General features: G+C 39.3%; 1 non-coding gene across 1 annotated transcript; it reads right to left on the reverse strand.

The window, feature by feature from the left end:
* Window positions 1–5233: 5233 nt before the first annotated feature.
* Window positions 5234–5341, reverse strand: LOC143402722 (U6 spliceosomal RNA). Its single transcript, XR_013091783.1, has one exon. It is a non-coding gene; the product is annotated as a U6 spliceosomal RNA (small nuclear RNA).
* Window positions 5342–16390: the final 11049 nt, after the last annotated feature.

Genomic DNA, 16390 nt, shown 5'->3' on the forward strand with positions numbered 1-16390 from the left:
GCCTTTGTCCTAGGGTGCAAAGCTCTCTGTCTGGGTGTAAAGGGCGAATTGGAATCTCTGCTTCTGAGCATGTGGGCCAAGTCTGGATACATCTCACCAGCCTGGTGCCTGCATGTGGGGCCATGGAGATGCTGCCAACCTAAGACTGTTCTGTTTACCCGGACCCCTTTACTTTCAGGCCCTGTTTATAAGCTTTGATTGCTTGGCAGCTCCATGCTTGTGCCTGGTGCTGGGTGGTAGATGGTGCTGAGAAGCTGGCTTGTCAGGACTTCCTGTTTGCCTAGTGAGAAAAGCATTCCAGCACTGCAACAGAATCTCCCTTTCCACACCCTTTGTGTTGGTTGGAGACTTGAGAGTGAGTCAAGTCCCTGGTGTTGGTGAGTGAGTTTGGGTCTGAGGGCAGTTCAAGGTGGCCATGCTTGCTGCAGAATATCTCCTGGGGAAGAGGTGACAACTCTCTGTTCTCAACTTGGGGTGCCTCTGCTTAACTAAGCAGAAGCACAGTCTGCTAGGTAGAGCTCACAGAGCACCCCCTTACTCCAAGAGCTGATCAAAGCACCAAGCACTTTCCCCAGCTATATCCCAGGTTATCCTAATTTCTGATAATGGGTTTTACTTTTTAAGAATTCCAGTTAATAAGCTGAGTGTGGTGGTACATGCCTATAATCCCAGTAACTCAAGAGGCTGAGGCAGGAGAATCATAAGTTCAAAGCCAGCCTCAGCAATTTATCAAGGCCTTGAACAACTTAGTGAGATTCTATTTCAATAATAAAAAAAAGGCCTAGGGATATGTGGTCCAGTGCCCTTGGGTTCAATTCCTGGTACCAAAAAAAAAAAAAAAAAAAAAAAAAATCCAGTTAACACCTATAATCCCAGCATCTCAGGAGGCTGAGGGAGGAGGATCACAAGTTCAAGGTCAGCCTAGGCAAATTAGCAAGATCCTGACTCAAAAAAATAAAACAGCTGGGGATGTAGCTTAGTGGTAGCAAGAACTTCCCTGTCAGTAGTTAAGAATGCCTTAGTTATGGCTTCCTCCTCCTCCTCCTCCTTTTTTCTATTGGGGATTGAACCTAGGGGTGCTCTACCACAGAGCTGCATCTATAATCCCTTCTATTTTTTATTTTGAGGTAGGGTCTTGCTAGGTTTCCTAGGCTGCCTTCAAACTTGGGATTCTTCTACTTAAGCCTCCTGGGTAGGTGGCTGACAGTTTTCTTTTCTTTTTTAAAATTTTTATTTAAAAAATATTTTTTAGTTACCAATGGATTTTCTTTCTTTCCTTCCTTCCTTCCTTCCTTCTTTCCTTCCTTCTTTCTTTCTCTCTTTCTCTCTTTCTTTTTCTTTCTATGCTGAGGATGGAACCAAGGGCCAGGCAAGCACTCTACCACTGAGCCACAACTCCAGTTCTTAATGATTACTTATTAATATAAGATCTGAATACCCCATATATGTTTCTTATGTTTTTTAAAAAACTTGGACTCATAGTAAAAAATATATTTTATTTTATTTTTAAAAAGTAGTTTCTACACTTTTTTAGTTGTGGATGGATACAATATCTTTATTTATTTGTTTTTATGTGGTGCTTAGGATCAAACCCAGTGCTTCACATATGTCAGGCAAGCACTCTACCACTGGGTCATGATCCCAGCCCCTAAAAATATATTTTAAATTACAGTTAGGTATCTTCAAATAATAGACGTTTATTCTATTTGATTTGATGTACAGGATAGTGATTTTTCTTTTGTAGTGCTGGGGATTGAATTCAGGGCTTCATACATGATAAGCTCATGCTCTAACCACTAAGCTACATTCCCAGCCCCTAAAGGGTATTGATTGTCATCAACTAAACTGACTTCACCATCCTCTAATGAGTAACAACCTGCAGTTTGAAAAACACTGCAATCATTCATTAATTGACCACTAAGGTCAATTTACAAAAGGATCAGTTTGTAATAATGTGATATTATAGTAATCAAAATAAATAAATGAGACAGTAGTAAGAAATATGTCAATAGTTAAGAAGGCTAGCATTGTCAGGTGTGGTGGTGCACACCTGTAATCCCAGTGACTCAGGAGTCTGATGTAGGAGAATTGCAAGTTCAAGATCATCCTCAGCAGTTTAGGGAGAGCTTGTCTCAAAATAAAAAAATATGAAAAGGGTTGGGGATATAGCTCAGTGGTAGAGTGCCTTTGGATTTAATTCCTAGTACTAAAAAAAAAAATTGTATATTTTGTAAGGTAAGGGTCCAACTTCATTTTTTTTTTTTTTTGCATGTGGATATTGTTTTCTTAGCACCATTTGTTGAAAAGACTGTCCTTCCCCCCATTAAATGCTTTTGGCACCCTTGTCAAAATACAGATGAACTTAAGTCAGCTCAGATTCTTCAGCTTATTAGTCAGGTTCTTGGTAACTGCTCCTATAGCAAATGACACATGTTTATGCAGTAGTGCTTATAATTTGATAAGCAAAGATGAACTGAACTAATGAAAGTAAAGAATTTAGAAGATCTGGCAAGTAGTAAGAACTCACTCGGCTACTTCATTATTAAAAATGACTTTATGGTCCAACATTTCTCTTATTTTGCTAAAGATTTTAACATTTGGTAGAGTTTCTCTGTAAGTAAATAAGGTACTTCACACTGGTCACAGCTGATCTTTGGATTTTTCCTCAGGACAGATTATTCATCCTCTATATTGCTTCAAAGTTTGTTTTGCTTCTCATGATGATTATTGCACTTAATACTTGAAGACAATTCTTGATTGTCACACATGACATATTTTTTCTCACTACTTTTTTCTATGGGCTCTTCTTAGCTGATTAAGAGTACAAAAGAGATGAGCATTTGTGCCCATAAAACTGTTTTCTGTTTTTAGAAGTATTTTATTAGGACAAATATTTTACTAGCTATTGATGACAAGGTATTTTTAAACCCTCAATTCATACAGTATAATTAAGCTAACAAAACTTCCACCTTATACCAAAAAAGTTTCTTTCATTTCAGACTGATTGTCCAAGTGTACTCTCAGAGGGTAGATCTCCTTTGCAGTTATGGTGATGCCCAACTGACAGCCTACTTTTTTTTTTAATTCCAGTGGTTTATTTATTGCAAAATTGAGAGAGAGAGCTCTGTGAATTTACTATATTCATTCAAAATAAATAACTTAATGTGAAATACAGATTCTGACAAAGACATAAGAAAATCATAACGAATGGATTGAACCTGCATGTTTTGTTTGCTCACAAACCTGCACACACTTATTATTCTGCAAAAAAGAAAACTGCCTTTTGCAAGCAAGCCTAAAATCATCCCTCCAATGAGGTCAAAATAAACATGAGTATAAAGTGTTACTGATCACCACAAATGCTATTTCTAGAACAGTATAACTGCATAGGTTACAAGAAATGTGCAACATCTTAAGTTATTAAAGCACCAAACAAAAGAATACACCAAAATCATGATGATTAACACAAAAAATATTGATCAAAACTCAGAAAGTAAATACCTGGACTAATATGATATCTGTTGTTGGGTGAATTTTTCTTCAATTTAAATGTCTTTTTTTCATTTCTAAAGAAATCTTAAAGTGGGCTGGATTGTGGCTCAGCAGTAGAGCATTCACCTAGCATATGGGAGACCCTGGGTTTGATCCTCAGCACCACATAAAAATAAATAAGTAAGTAAGTAAGTAAATAAATAAATGTATTGTGTCCAACTACAACTAAAAAATAAATATTTGAAAAAATTCTTAAAGTGATAACTTTATATAAAGCATTCAAATTGTTCAAGTAATTTGTTATTAAGCCAATTTTTAAATTAAAGTGATATATAAGACAGAGAGAAAAACTGACAAGTTGTAACAAAGCCATTGAATACTATTATCCCATCAGGGCCTTCTCATTTCAATTGAATACATAAGCTAAATAGATTTACATATCTGCAGGTTTTACTACACTAATTACCTTGGATTTGCTATAATTTATACAACAATCAATAGTTATACACGAAGTTCTAAGAAAAAGGATGCCTCTTAAAAATCAACATTGGACACTAATTAAAGCAATCATAAAAGGTTGTTCCACTACTATAAATGAACATAAAAAGTCATAGCACTTACAAATGAAGAACTGCAACCTAGTCCAAAGTTTAATTACTCCTGCCATTTAGCTGCTTTTTCAAGGAAGTACACATTAACCAGTGGTAATTGAGGGGTTTGCTATAATTTTTTTCCTTTCTAAAAGAATGATCACAAGAAGATACAAACAAAATCTCCTTCAGTCATTTTGACTGCCAAGACATCCTTTACATCTTTTGTAAAGTTCCATGCAGTCCAGAATCCTCACTACCCTTTGACATGTTGTCACTTAGGTCACTTCCATCTTGACTGTGGGGGCTTTCATCTTAATCAATTTCCTGGGACTCATTTGCTGACATAGTAACAGAAGGTGAAGCCAGTGCAGAAAACCACTTTGTTTTCCTCTTGTGGTGGGGGAAGAAGCCATGGGGAAACTGCTTCTTCAACTGCTGAGTCTTTACCTGGGAGATTCTCTGTTGGGTTCTGATCAGTGTCCATTTCCATATCACAAAACACAGCTGAATCAGTCTGATGCTTATCATCTAAAGTTTCACCCTCTGGTATATTCAACTTTTGTCCAGAAAATGAAACACTAGTAGACGCCTTGGTACAGGCATCAGCTACACTCCTCTCAGCCTCTTCTGCTCCCACTTGCAGAAGAGGGTCTTTGTTTCCTTCATCTTCAGAGAATGATGTTTGGTCTTTTGCCTCCTCTTAAGTTTTCCTTTGGCAGCATTGGTGATGGTGCCAAAAGTTCCTGTGTGCTTCTGTGTTCCTTTAGAAGCTGGCCACCTTTAATAGGCAACTTCAGTAGGGGCTTGTGCCATTTCATTATGCATATTGGACTTTTACTTTCTGTTACCTTTTTGAGGAGGAGTCTTTTTGGGAATTGGCTTGTTACAAAGAGGAGGATCTGGAGCTGGGGTGGAGGCTCAGTGGTAGAGAGTGCCTGCCTAGCATGTGCAAGGTACTGGGTTTGATTCTCAGCACTGCATATAAATAAATAAAATAAAGGTGCATTGACAAGTAAAATAATAATAATAATAATAATAATAATGAGGATCCTATGGAAGGAGGCAGCTCCAGCTGAATGCTTTCCTTCTGAACAACCTCTGTGTGAGCAGGCTCTATCTGAGCAGGATCCTTCTGAGTAGTGTCCTTTTTAAATATGGAACGCTTCATGAATTTGCATGTCATCCTTGTGCAGGGGTCATGCTAATTATTCTGTGTATCATTCCAATTTTAATATATGTGCTAATGAAGTGAGTACTTAAAAGTTTTTTATTTTTATTTTTTTAGTATTAGGGATTGAATCCAGGAAAGCTTTACCTCTGAGGTACACTCCCATCACTTTTCATTTTATTTTTTAAACATTTGAGACAGGCTCTTACTAAGTTGCCCAGACTGACTTCGAACTTGTGATCCTCCTGCTCAGCCTCCCAAGTCACTAGGATTATAGGTGTGTGCCACCAGGCCCAGCTCAGCCCAGTTATTAAGACTATGTTGTGAATGCTAAAGATTTGAGATACTGGAAAATGCCTATTTAAATCCTCTAGTGACAATCCTTATTCTCCATTCCTACCTCCCCCAGACCTAGCTCACAGTGATCTTTTACTTCTTTTCTACCCATTCAATTCCTTCTTTGGTACAGAATTTGTACTTTTACATTTTCCTTAACATTATAATTGTCTTAGAGTTCCTGGGGACAATTTATCTTCTTTCCATACCCCAGAGGCCTTTGCAGAACTTGCTGCAGTCTGACTGGGCACAAAATCACGAGCCACTCAAGCAGGAACAAACTTTATTTCCAAAACTCCCGCCAATGCCATGCACGCGGCCTTCTCCGGGGAGATTCTGCCTCCAGGAGCCTCAGAAACTAGACTAATCAAGTCTTGGTCTAGTTGAGCTTGCAGGCTCATTCCAAAATCCACCCTGCCCACTCAAAGGCCAGATATCACTGTCCTCCTTTGTCAGTAGGCCACATCATCTTTGAAGAGAACTATTCTAGGCTTTTGCCCTTTCCCCGGGTCAATGTTGGTTTTACTGTCTTATATCTGGCTGGCCCTTGTTCCACTGTGGTAACTTGCTTCTATCCCAGAACTGGGATCCCTTTCTTACTTTCTGCCTCTGTATATCTTGGACTGGGCTTGCCAAGGGAATGCTCCTAGAGTTGCTACCTATTCCTGTTCTGGAGAACCTATCAGGCACTGCACATGCTTGCGTCATAGTCTTCATATCTTTAGGTCTCAGACTACTAGTAGTTCCTAGGTGCCCATAGGCCTTTTTCATCAATGGGGAAAACACAGCTCTGCCCAAGTGGTCAATCTGCCTCCTTGAGCATGCTCTGGCTTAAGACTCCTAGTTTGTTTTTTTTTTTCCTGAAGTAGCTGATATGCCATATATTTTAGGATGATAAGGATACTAAAGAAGTTCTCAAAGTTGAAATTTTAGTTGCTGGTACTGACTTGAGCATTCCCTGCCTACATTAATGCTCTTATATATATAAAAAAATTCTTCTGATTCTTGTTTGAGGCCATTAACCAACAGGGATAAAATGAAACCCATTGGAAGAAATAACAGTGACCCAAGGATACGCATTTCCCCTGGCCTAAGTGGCAGATGGTATTCCACAGACAACTGTCGGATGCGTTAAGAGGCTGTTCATTGAATGTGGAACATCTAATGTCCCCTGAGGACATAATGTCCCCTCTCAACCCCCTTGAAGTGCTGAAGGCGTCTTTCCCAGGCGATGTTCCTGGTCAGACTCCCAAGAGACCTTAGGATCTTTCACCAATTTTGGAGTGAGCACAAAGCACGACGAGGGGCAGTTCGTCCGGCTGGGTGCCCAGGAAACCGCTAGAATCCAAGACGCAGCCAGGAGATCTTTGATCACGCAGCTCTGCCAGCCTAGTTTCCAAGGGCGTCCAGGTTTGGGTCGACGCCACAGGCTCTTCTCTCCGCGGATTCCTGAGGGGCAGTTGGGCTCCGGCAGCGCGGGTAGTGGGCTCTGCAGGCCTGGAGCTGGCTGCACTTGCATCTAGGCTCCAGCACAGAACGTGCTCCAGGAGGGTCCCGGGGATTCCTTGCGCTGCAGCCCTACGCATTTGGCGGGGTCACGGCTATATCTGCCTGGGCTCCCTCTCGAAGGTCCGCTGGAGGGGTCAGAGAGGTGATGCCGGGCCGCAGCTCATTCACCTGGTGGGCCGCCGCCACGCCCACCTCCTTCCTCTGGGGTTACCAATCACCAAAATCAGATTCCCGTGCCCGAGGTGCAGCAAACAGCAATCACCACTGAGCACCGGTGCTTGAATCGAAAATATAGCAACCGAGAAGGCGGCGCGTAGCCTCGAACCTGTATTACCCGAGCAGGCAAACCTACCAGTTATATAAACGAAAAGGGCTTAGGAGGAGTCCATCGGGGGTGGGAGGGATGGTAGTTTCACAAGTTTGGATAAAAATAAAGGTTTTCAGACTTCTTGGCTCTAGTGGACTTCTGGTGGAGCACTGAGCAATCTAAGGTTCGATAACCAGCTTGCAGAACACCCTGGATGATAAAGATAACTTGGTAAGCTTAAAGGAATGGAGCAGGAAGTCTGACCAGTTTGACCAGGGGAATCGAAGTCTTTTTTTTTTTTTTTTTTTGGTACTGGGGATTGACCCAGGGTCACTTACTACTGGGTCACATTCCCAGGCCTTCCTGGTAGGGTCTCACTAAGTTGCTTAGGGTCTACTAATATCTGAGGCTGGCTTTGAACTCGTGTTCAGCCTCGCGTGTCAGCCTCCCCAATGGCTGGGATTATAGGCATGTGCCACCACGCCCAGTTTTTCTTCTTTTACTGGGAAGAAGCATGATTAAAGCCCCTTGTTAATTTCCTTATGAGGGCTCTGTTATATCTGACTTCTACGCCTAGCTTGATAACTTGACCCCTGCTTTGTGTCTAGATAGTCTGGTGAAGGGCACAGTGAAACCTGGGGCCCAGTGTTATGGAGTCCAAGGTTCAGCTGCTAGAAGCTCAAGCAAAGCTCAGTCCACAGAGATTTTTTTGGACCCTGAGGAAGGCAGAGGAGACCTTTCCTGGGCTAGGGGTGGGGGCAGTTTTTATAAGAAGACAAGGGGTACAGTGGGACAAAAGGCAGTAGACCCTTTTGTCATCTCCTCCATCTGGGTCTCCTTTGCCTTCTCTTCATATCAAAGGGAATATTTGGGCCAGCATATGTGTTTTCTTTTTAGATGGACAGATTACTTTGTGCAGAGGAAAGGAGGCACAACAGAGGGCTCTTTTATAGTTTAGAATATCTTGTGAAGAAAAATGGGTTGTTAAAGGTGGGGTGGGAGAAGATTAGGTAAGAAGTTGGTGGAGGAGGAGGAAATAATTTTAAACACCTTCTGGGGGAAAATTGCTCTATTATATGGCTGGCATCACTGAGATGCTCAGTTCTGAATTCCTGAATTCTATCTTCCTTGAGCTATCTGCTTTGTGTGATAATTTCCCCATTGGTTGAGCCAGTAACTTACGGTTTTGTAGAGAGCATCCTATCTGGTAGGTCTTCAATTCCATCTTGCCCATTTTTTAAAGTTCATCCCTAAGAATATCTTACTGATAAGGAAATTGAACTCCAAAGAAGTTGGGGAAAAACTAGTGAAAACAAGATACTTAGCTATATAATGAGAAAAATTAAACCAGATACCCTGACTTCCATTCTGTTATTAATTGATTTTGGGGCCATTTCAAACTAAGAAAAAATACACAACAAAACAGAAAAATGGGTTTCTATGGACACATCTCAAGACAAAATGGGTCTACCAGCCTTAAAATGTGAACCATTATGCTTTGCTATGTTTGTATTTTTCTGAAGTCATTTAAAATAATGGCATGAAATGCTGACTGGTTTGGGTCAGCAGTTTCTTGGAGGGCTCACGTTCAAGAGAAGCATAGTGAGGAAATAGTAAGGAAAAGGAAGTAATGCTGCCTGGATACTATGGCACACACCTGTAGTCCCAGTGGCTTGGGAGGCCAAGACAGGAGGATCACAAGTTCAAAGCCAGGCTCAGCAATTTAGCGAGACCCTAAGCAAAGTAGCAAGATCCAGTCTCAAAATAAAAAAAATAGAAAGGACTGGGAATGTAGATCAATGGTAAACATCCACTGTGATGGGGGGACAGGAATGCTATAGTAGGAAAAATGCTATAGTAGGAAAAAAGGTAAAGGAAGAGCAGAGAGAAAGGGCAGAAAGGGTTAACACATAGTGTAACAGGGGTTCACTGCATGCCCTTGATCAAACCCTTGCTGCTCTGCCACTGTTACTCATTTAAAACTAACATGATTTTTCCCTTCTTCTCCTCTCCTTGTCCCCTGCCATCGAGAAATTGAGATTAATCTTATTCTTGTCCTAGGCTGAGTTATCTGTCCTTTGGCTCACAGGCCACAGGAATGAAGGAATCCAGACTTGGCACCTGGGGATGTAGGAAATGGCTATCTCTCAAGGTCGAAAATTAATTATAACCCCTGACAGGTACAGCCTTTTGTATCCCCTCTTTAAAATTCCCCTGTTCCCCCAGGCAATTAGAATCATAGCCTCTGGACAGGAGTCCTCTGTGTATTCATTCTCCTTTGCTAACAAAACCATAAAACAAAACCTTAGTCCTGTTCTTGTATTGCAGTAGGCACAAGAGCTGAGCTTTCAGTATCTGTGCATTTACTATGCAGCAGATATTGTTTTAAGCTCTTTAAGTATACTAGCTCATTTAATATTCACTCAACACTATGAGGTGGATACATTGATACTATCCCTGTGTTAGTCAGCATTCTATTACTATAACAAATACTCAAGATAAACAAACTTATAAAGAGAAAAGGTTTATTTTGACTCACAGTTTTAAAGGATAGAAGTTCATGATTGATTGACCCTGTTGCTTTGTGCTAATAACGAAAGTAGCATATAATGGAGTGTATGTGTGTGTGTGTGCGCGCGCGCGCGCGCGCGCCTGGGGGCGAGGGGGGGGGGGGAGCCAAACTGCTCACCTCACAGCCACAATGTGAGAGAGAAAGAGAGGAAGGGGCCAGGGTTCCACAGTACCCTTTGAAGACATCCTCCCAGTGACCTAAAGTTCTTCCACTAGGACTCATCTTTTAAAGTTTCTGCCATTTCCCAGTAGTTCCATGAGTTGGGGACCAAACCTTCAACACATGGGCCCTTATCCAAATGATAGCATTCTGCGTATGGGTCCCAAAACACATGTCAGAACTCAAACTTCATTAAGTCCATCTTCAAGAATCTCCCAAATCTTAACAGTTCCAGCATTGCTCAAGAGTCCAAGTTCAAAGTCTTCTATGAGACTTAATGCAAACTCAACTGTGAGAATCTGCAAAACAACAATAACAAAACAAAATGAAATGTAAGTTATATGTTCCCAAGATACAATGGTACAGAGTAAACATTCCCATTCTAAAAGGGAGACATAGGGACATAGGATGGAAGGATCAGACCAAAGTAATATGGAAACCCAGCAGGGCAAACTTTGGATCCTAAGTTTCCATATTCTATATCTGGGACGTAAGTGGAGTATGTGAGTTCTGAGGGCTTGGGCGGCCCCACCCCACATAGCCATATTGTACTAGTTTTGCTTGCTGCCTGCAGTTTATCTCAATAAGGAATCCACCTTCCTAGTATCATCCTGTCTTTTTTTTCCCCCCTTTTCATTTGTTTGTTTGTTTTTTGGTACTAGAGATTGAATCCAGGGGCACTTTAGCACTGAGCCATATCCCCACAGCCCCTCTCCCCACTTCCCTTTTTGTTTTGGTAGCAGGGATTGAACTCAGGAGCATTCACCCTCTGAGCCACATCCCCAGCCCTATTTTGTATTTTATTTAGTGACAGGGTCTTACTGGGTTACTTAGCGCCTCACCATTGCTGAGGCTGGCTTTGAACTCTCAATCCTCTGTCTCAGCCTCCTGAGCCATTGGGATTACAGGTGTGCGCCACTGTGCCCAGCCCCCTACCCTTTTTTTTAGACAGCATCTCACTAAGTTGCTTAAGGCCTCCCTAAATTGCTGAGTCTGGTCTTGAATTTGCTATCTTCCTACCTCAGCCTCCAGAGTCACTAGGATTAAAGGCATGTACCACTGCATTTGTCTCAGAGACTGTTTGAAGGGTCTCCTACCCTGTGACACACTGCTTTCTAAGCTGTCCTTTGAAATCTCAGTGGAAGTCTCCAATAATCCCTTAAGTCGTGCGTTCTGCATGACGGCAAAATCAGAATTATGTGGATGGCACCAAGTTTTGCTGCTTGTGTGAGCTGTAGAGGGGCCCCCAGAACTGTGGCTGCAGTGGCCTCTACTTGCCTCAGTAACTGAACACAGGAAGTGAATTCTCAGGAACAATTCCCGAGGTGGCCCTGTGAATTAACTATTTAGGCTGTTGTCCATTAGGTTGTAATTGATTTGTAGTACCTCTTGATGTATTATTAAAATTAGTGCTTTATTTGTAATATGAATTGCAAATATTTCTTCCAGTTTGTCTTTTTTCCCCTTCAGTCCTGGGGATTCAACCCAGTGTGCCATACCACTGTGCTACCTCCACAATCCTTTGTATTTTTCACTTTGAGACAAGGTTTTACTAAGTTGCCCAGGCTGGCCTCAAACTTGCAATAGTCTTGCCTCAGCCTCCTGAGTAGCTGAGATTACAGGTGTGCCCCACCATGCCTGGTTGTTGTTTGTTTTTTACTCACTTTGGTGGTATTTGTCAGGTACGAATTTTTGATATTCATTAATCCTTTTTACTTATAGTCACTGGATTTTTTCATTCTTGGTAAGGACTTTTTCATTTCACGACTAGAGAATATTTGCTTATGGTTTCTTTTGGTATAGTTAGGTTCTCTTTTCCACATTTAGATATTTGATATGCCTGAGATGTAATATGATTTAGCTGCAAGGTATGGCTTAAATTCACTTTTTAATGGTTTATCTCCTTATCTCAACATTATTGGTTAAGCGATCTTTCCCACATTAGTCTGAATTGTATCCTTTTTAAATATTAAATTTCTATATATACTTTGAGTATGTTTTTGGATTTTCTACTTTATGCCATTGAGATATTTCTTTATATCTACATTAATAAATGTAGTCTTTTATTTATTGAAGTTTTGTAATATTTAGTACCTGGATAGGACTAATTCTTTTTCATGCCTGTTTCTGTACAGTCTGTGGGTTAGGAATAATTTTTACATTTAAAATTTTTTTGAGGGAGCACTGGGGATTGAACCCAGGGTACTTTACTACTGAGTTACACCCTAAGCTCTTTTAATTATTTATTTACTTTTATTTTGACACTGGGTCTTGGTACATTACCCAGGCTGGCCATGAACTTGTGATCCTCCTGCCTCAGCCTCTTGAGTTTTGGGATAATGGGCATGTGCCACCATACTCAGTTTAAATGTTTTTTTTTTTTTTAATCCAAAGAAGGATAATATTACATTACACATAAAATTATATAAAATTCACTTTGTGTTTATAAATAAAATTTTCTTGGCACACAGTTGTACCCATCATTTATGAGTTATCTTTGACTACATTTGTACTATAATAGCTGAGTTGAATAGTTTGACAGAGACTACATGAAAATAAAGCATAAAATATTTAATTTCTGTCCTTTACAGAAAAGTTTGCCTAAAAAAAAATTTAAAAAAAGAAAGATAAGTTTGCCTAACTATTGTTCCAAGTTACCAAGAAGAACTTATCTGATATTTGTAAAAAAAATTTTTTAACAAAATGATTGCTGATGTATGTAACTTAATCAAAAATTTCATTGTTAGAGTTTGTGCTTCCTTGAGTGCAAAATATCTGAATCTATGGCTTCTCTCTATATATTGGTAATAAACTCAATTTATTTAAATGTAAGTTTTCTCATGATCACAAAAAGATGATAATACTTGTCTTTGTAATCGAGCAGTTAGTTTTTAAGTGAATACTGAATATTTGTTAAAATGCTAACCAGATAGACTGCAATTTTTCACTAAATAAAAGTTCTAACTTAAAAAAAGATGAAATGACTTTGAAATATTTATCCTTGATTATGTTTATAGAGTATTTTTTTTCTGGTGTGCATTCAGTGATATTTAATAAATTGAGATGGGACTGAAACTTCCCTTGGATTATATGTAAAAGTTACTCCCCCACCCCTGCCGGCCCCCATACAGGTTTATGGAAAAGGAACAATTGCTTTCCCATATAGATTACCTATAATAATTTTCTCTACTATAGGTTCTCTGATTTAGCAATAAGTATAGTTTTTTTTTTTTTTTTTTTTTACTTTCATTACCTTTATTGGACTTATCCCCAGTGTAATTTCTATAGTGGTTCTTTTTTTTTTTTTTTTCTTTTAATGCTGGGGACTTAACCACTGAGCTATACCCCCAGTTCTTTTTACTTTTTATTTGAGACAGGGTCTTGCTAAGTTGCTGAGGCTGGCTTCAAACTTGCAATTCTCTCACCTTAGTCTCCAGAGTTATTGGGATTACAGCCATGGGCCACTACACCTGGCCCCAGTATAAGTTCACAGGTTTGATAGAAATAGCACTGAAGTTTTTCATTCTAGTTGCATTAATAGAGTTTCTCCCCAGCAAGATGCACAATAAAAAAATTCCAACTAAAGAGCTTCACCATTTAATGTATAAATTGGATTTTTCTGCAGCATTAGTTTTCTGGTGCTCAATCGAGCCAGAACTACTACATATGCATTTCAATTGTGACATATTTGATGTCAATATTATATCATTTGGAAAGTGCTTATAAATCAAACTGATCAAGATACACTATGCTTTACATTTCTCTTTTTTATTTGTTCTAATTAATTATACAGGACAGTAGAGTACATTTTGATGCATTGTACACAAATGGAACATACATGGTGCTTTAAAAAATTTTTTTTTAAAGAGAGAGAGAGAGAGATAGATAGATAGATAGATAGAGAGAGAGAGAGAGAGAGAGAGAGAGAGAGAGAGAATTTTTTGATATTTATTTTTTAGTTTTCAGTGGACACAACATCTTTATTTTATTTTAATGTGGTGCTGAGGATCTAACCCAGTGCCCCGTGCATGCAAGGCGAGTGTGCTACTGCTTGAGCCACATCCCCAGCCCTACATGGTGCTTTTTGATCTTAAAATATTAAATGAGGGGCTAGGGCTGTGGCTCAGCAGTACAGTGCTCACCTAGCACGTGCGAGGCACTGGATTAGATTCTCATAAAAATAAATAAAATAAAGGTATTGTGTCTAATTACAACTAAATTTTTAAAAAAAGATATTATGTGAAAAAATACTGGTTACGTATAGTTATTCTCCTTCCTTCAAAAAGTAGAATATTGGTGAGCCCAATTATCAAAATGAATAGCATAGAAAAGGAACAGGTATTAAGTAACACATTTTGAACTGCAACTAACAGAAAATATTGGTCAAATTGGATGTCAGGAAGTTATTATTGCTGCTGGGTGTGGTGGCACATGGCTCATACCAGCAACTAGGAGGCTGAGGCAGGAGGATGGTAATTTCTAGAATAGTCTGGGAAACTTAGTGAAATCCTGTTTCAAAATAAAAAGTAAAGATGACTGGGATGTAGCTCAGTAGTAGAGTATCCCAGTTCAATTCTTAGTACCAGGGGTTTAAAAAAAGGAAGAAAAAGAAAAAGAAAGAAAGAAGGAACTATTGCCAATAGAAGGAAGTCCAGGCATGGTTTGTTAAGGGCTCTGACTCAGTTTCTCTACCTGTGTTGGCTTCCCTTTCAGGCTGGCGGCTGCAAGATGCTTATTGCTGTCACCAATTCTCATTCTGGCACAACTACCAGGAGAAGAGAAGAGGCAAATTCTTCAATTCTTTCTTTCTTTTTAAAATCTCTTTTCAGAAGTGAGATAACCTCTTCTGGGAGACTTCTCTAGGTTTTGTCTCATTCCAAAATCACAATAGGTACCATTTCCTAAACCAATCACCTGGCAAGGGTAATGGGATTACCATAATCAATCTAAACTAATATCTGAAGTTGAAATGAGACATGAAGTTACTTTCCATCACCAGTATATGAATCTTTTTCCCTATATTTTCAATATGAGCATTGAGATTTTTTTGTCTTAAATTATTATTTTAAGATTTTTATCAGTTCTTTTTAGGTATACAGGATGGTAGAATTCATTTAGATATAATTATATAAGCATGGCATATACCTTATTCTAATTAGGATTCCAGTACCTCTCCTGTCCCCTCCCTTTCCCCATCTCCTGCTTCCTTCCCTCTGTTGATCTTTCTGCCATTTACCCATAGTTATTTTTATTTTATATTATTTTATTTTTTTAAAATTAATTTCTTGTGCATGTGCACAATGGTGAAATTCACTGTGGTGTATTCATATATATACATAGGAAAGTTATGTCAGATTAATTTCACTGACTCTCTTTTCCTATACCCCCCCCTTCTCTTCATTTCCCTTTGTCTAATTCGTGAGCTTCTATTCTTCTTCTCCTCCCTGCCCCCTTAGTGTGGGTTAGCTTCCACATATCAGAGAAAACATTTGACCTGTGTTTTTCTGGGATTGGCTTATTTCACTTAGCATGATAGTTTCCATGATAAAGGCAAATGTCATAAAGTCATTCTTCTTTACATCTGAGTAATATTCCATGGTTGATAGATATACCACATTTTCTTTATCCATTTTTATGATGAAAGAAGAATTGTGCTGCCATAAACATTGATGGGGTTGTGTCACTGCAGTATGCTAATTTAAAATCCTTGGGATATACACCAAGGGGTGGAATAACTGGGTCAAATGATGGTTCCATTCCTACTTTTTTGAGGAATCTCCATACTGCTTTCCATAGTGGTTGCATCAATTTGCAGTCCCACCAGCAATGTATGAGTGTATCTTTTCCCTCACATCCTCACCAACATTTATTGTTACTTGTATTCTTGATAATTGCTATTCTGACTAAAGATGAAATCTCAGCGTAGTTTCAATTTGCATTTCTCTAATTGCCAGAGATGTGGTACATTTAAACAATATATTTGTTGACCATTCTTTTTTTTAATATATATATATTTTTTGGTGGTGCTGGGGATTGAACCCAGGACCTTGTGCATGCTAAGCAAGCACTCTACCAACTGAGTTGATCAATCTTATTTTTTCTTCTGAGAAGTGTCTATTTGGTTCCTTTGCCCATTTATTGATAGGGTTATTTATTTTTCTAGTTAAGTTTTTTGAGTTATTTGCATTGAAGATTGAAACTTTTAACTGTCATCCAGAGACTGATAGGGTGGGAGAGCTATGGAATTAGAACTG

This window comes from Callospermophilus lateralis, chromosome 6, assembly GCF_048772815.1.
Source record: "Callospermophilus lateralis isolate mCalLat2 chromosome 6, mCalLat2.hap1, whole genome shotgun sequence".
Taxonomy (NCBI): domain Eukaryota; kingdom Metazoa; phylum Chordata; class Mammalia; order Rodentia; family Sciuridae; genus Callospermophilus; species Callospermophilus lateralis.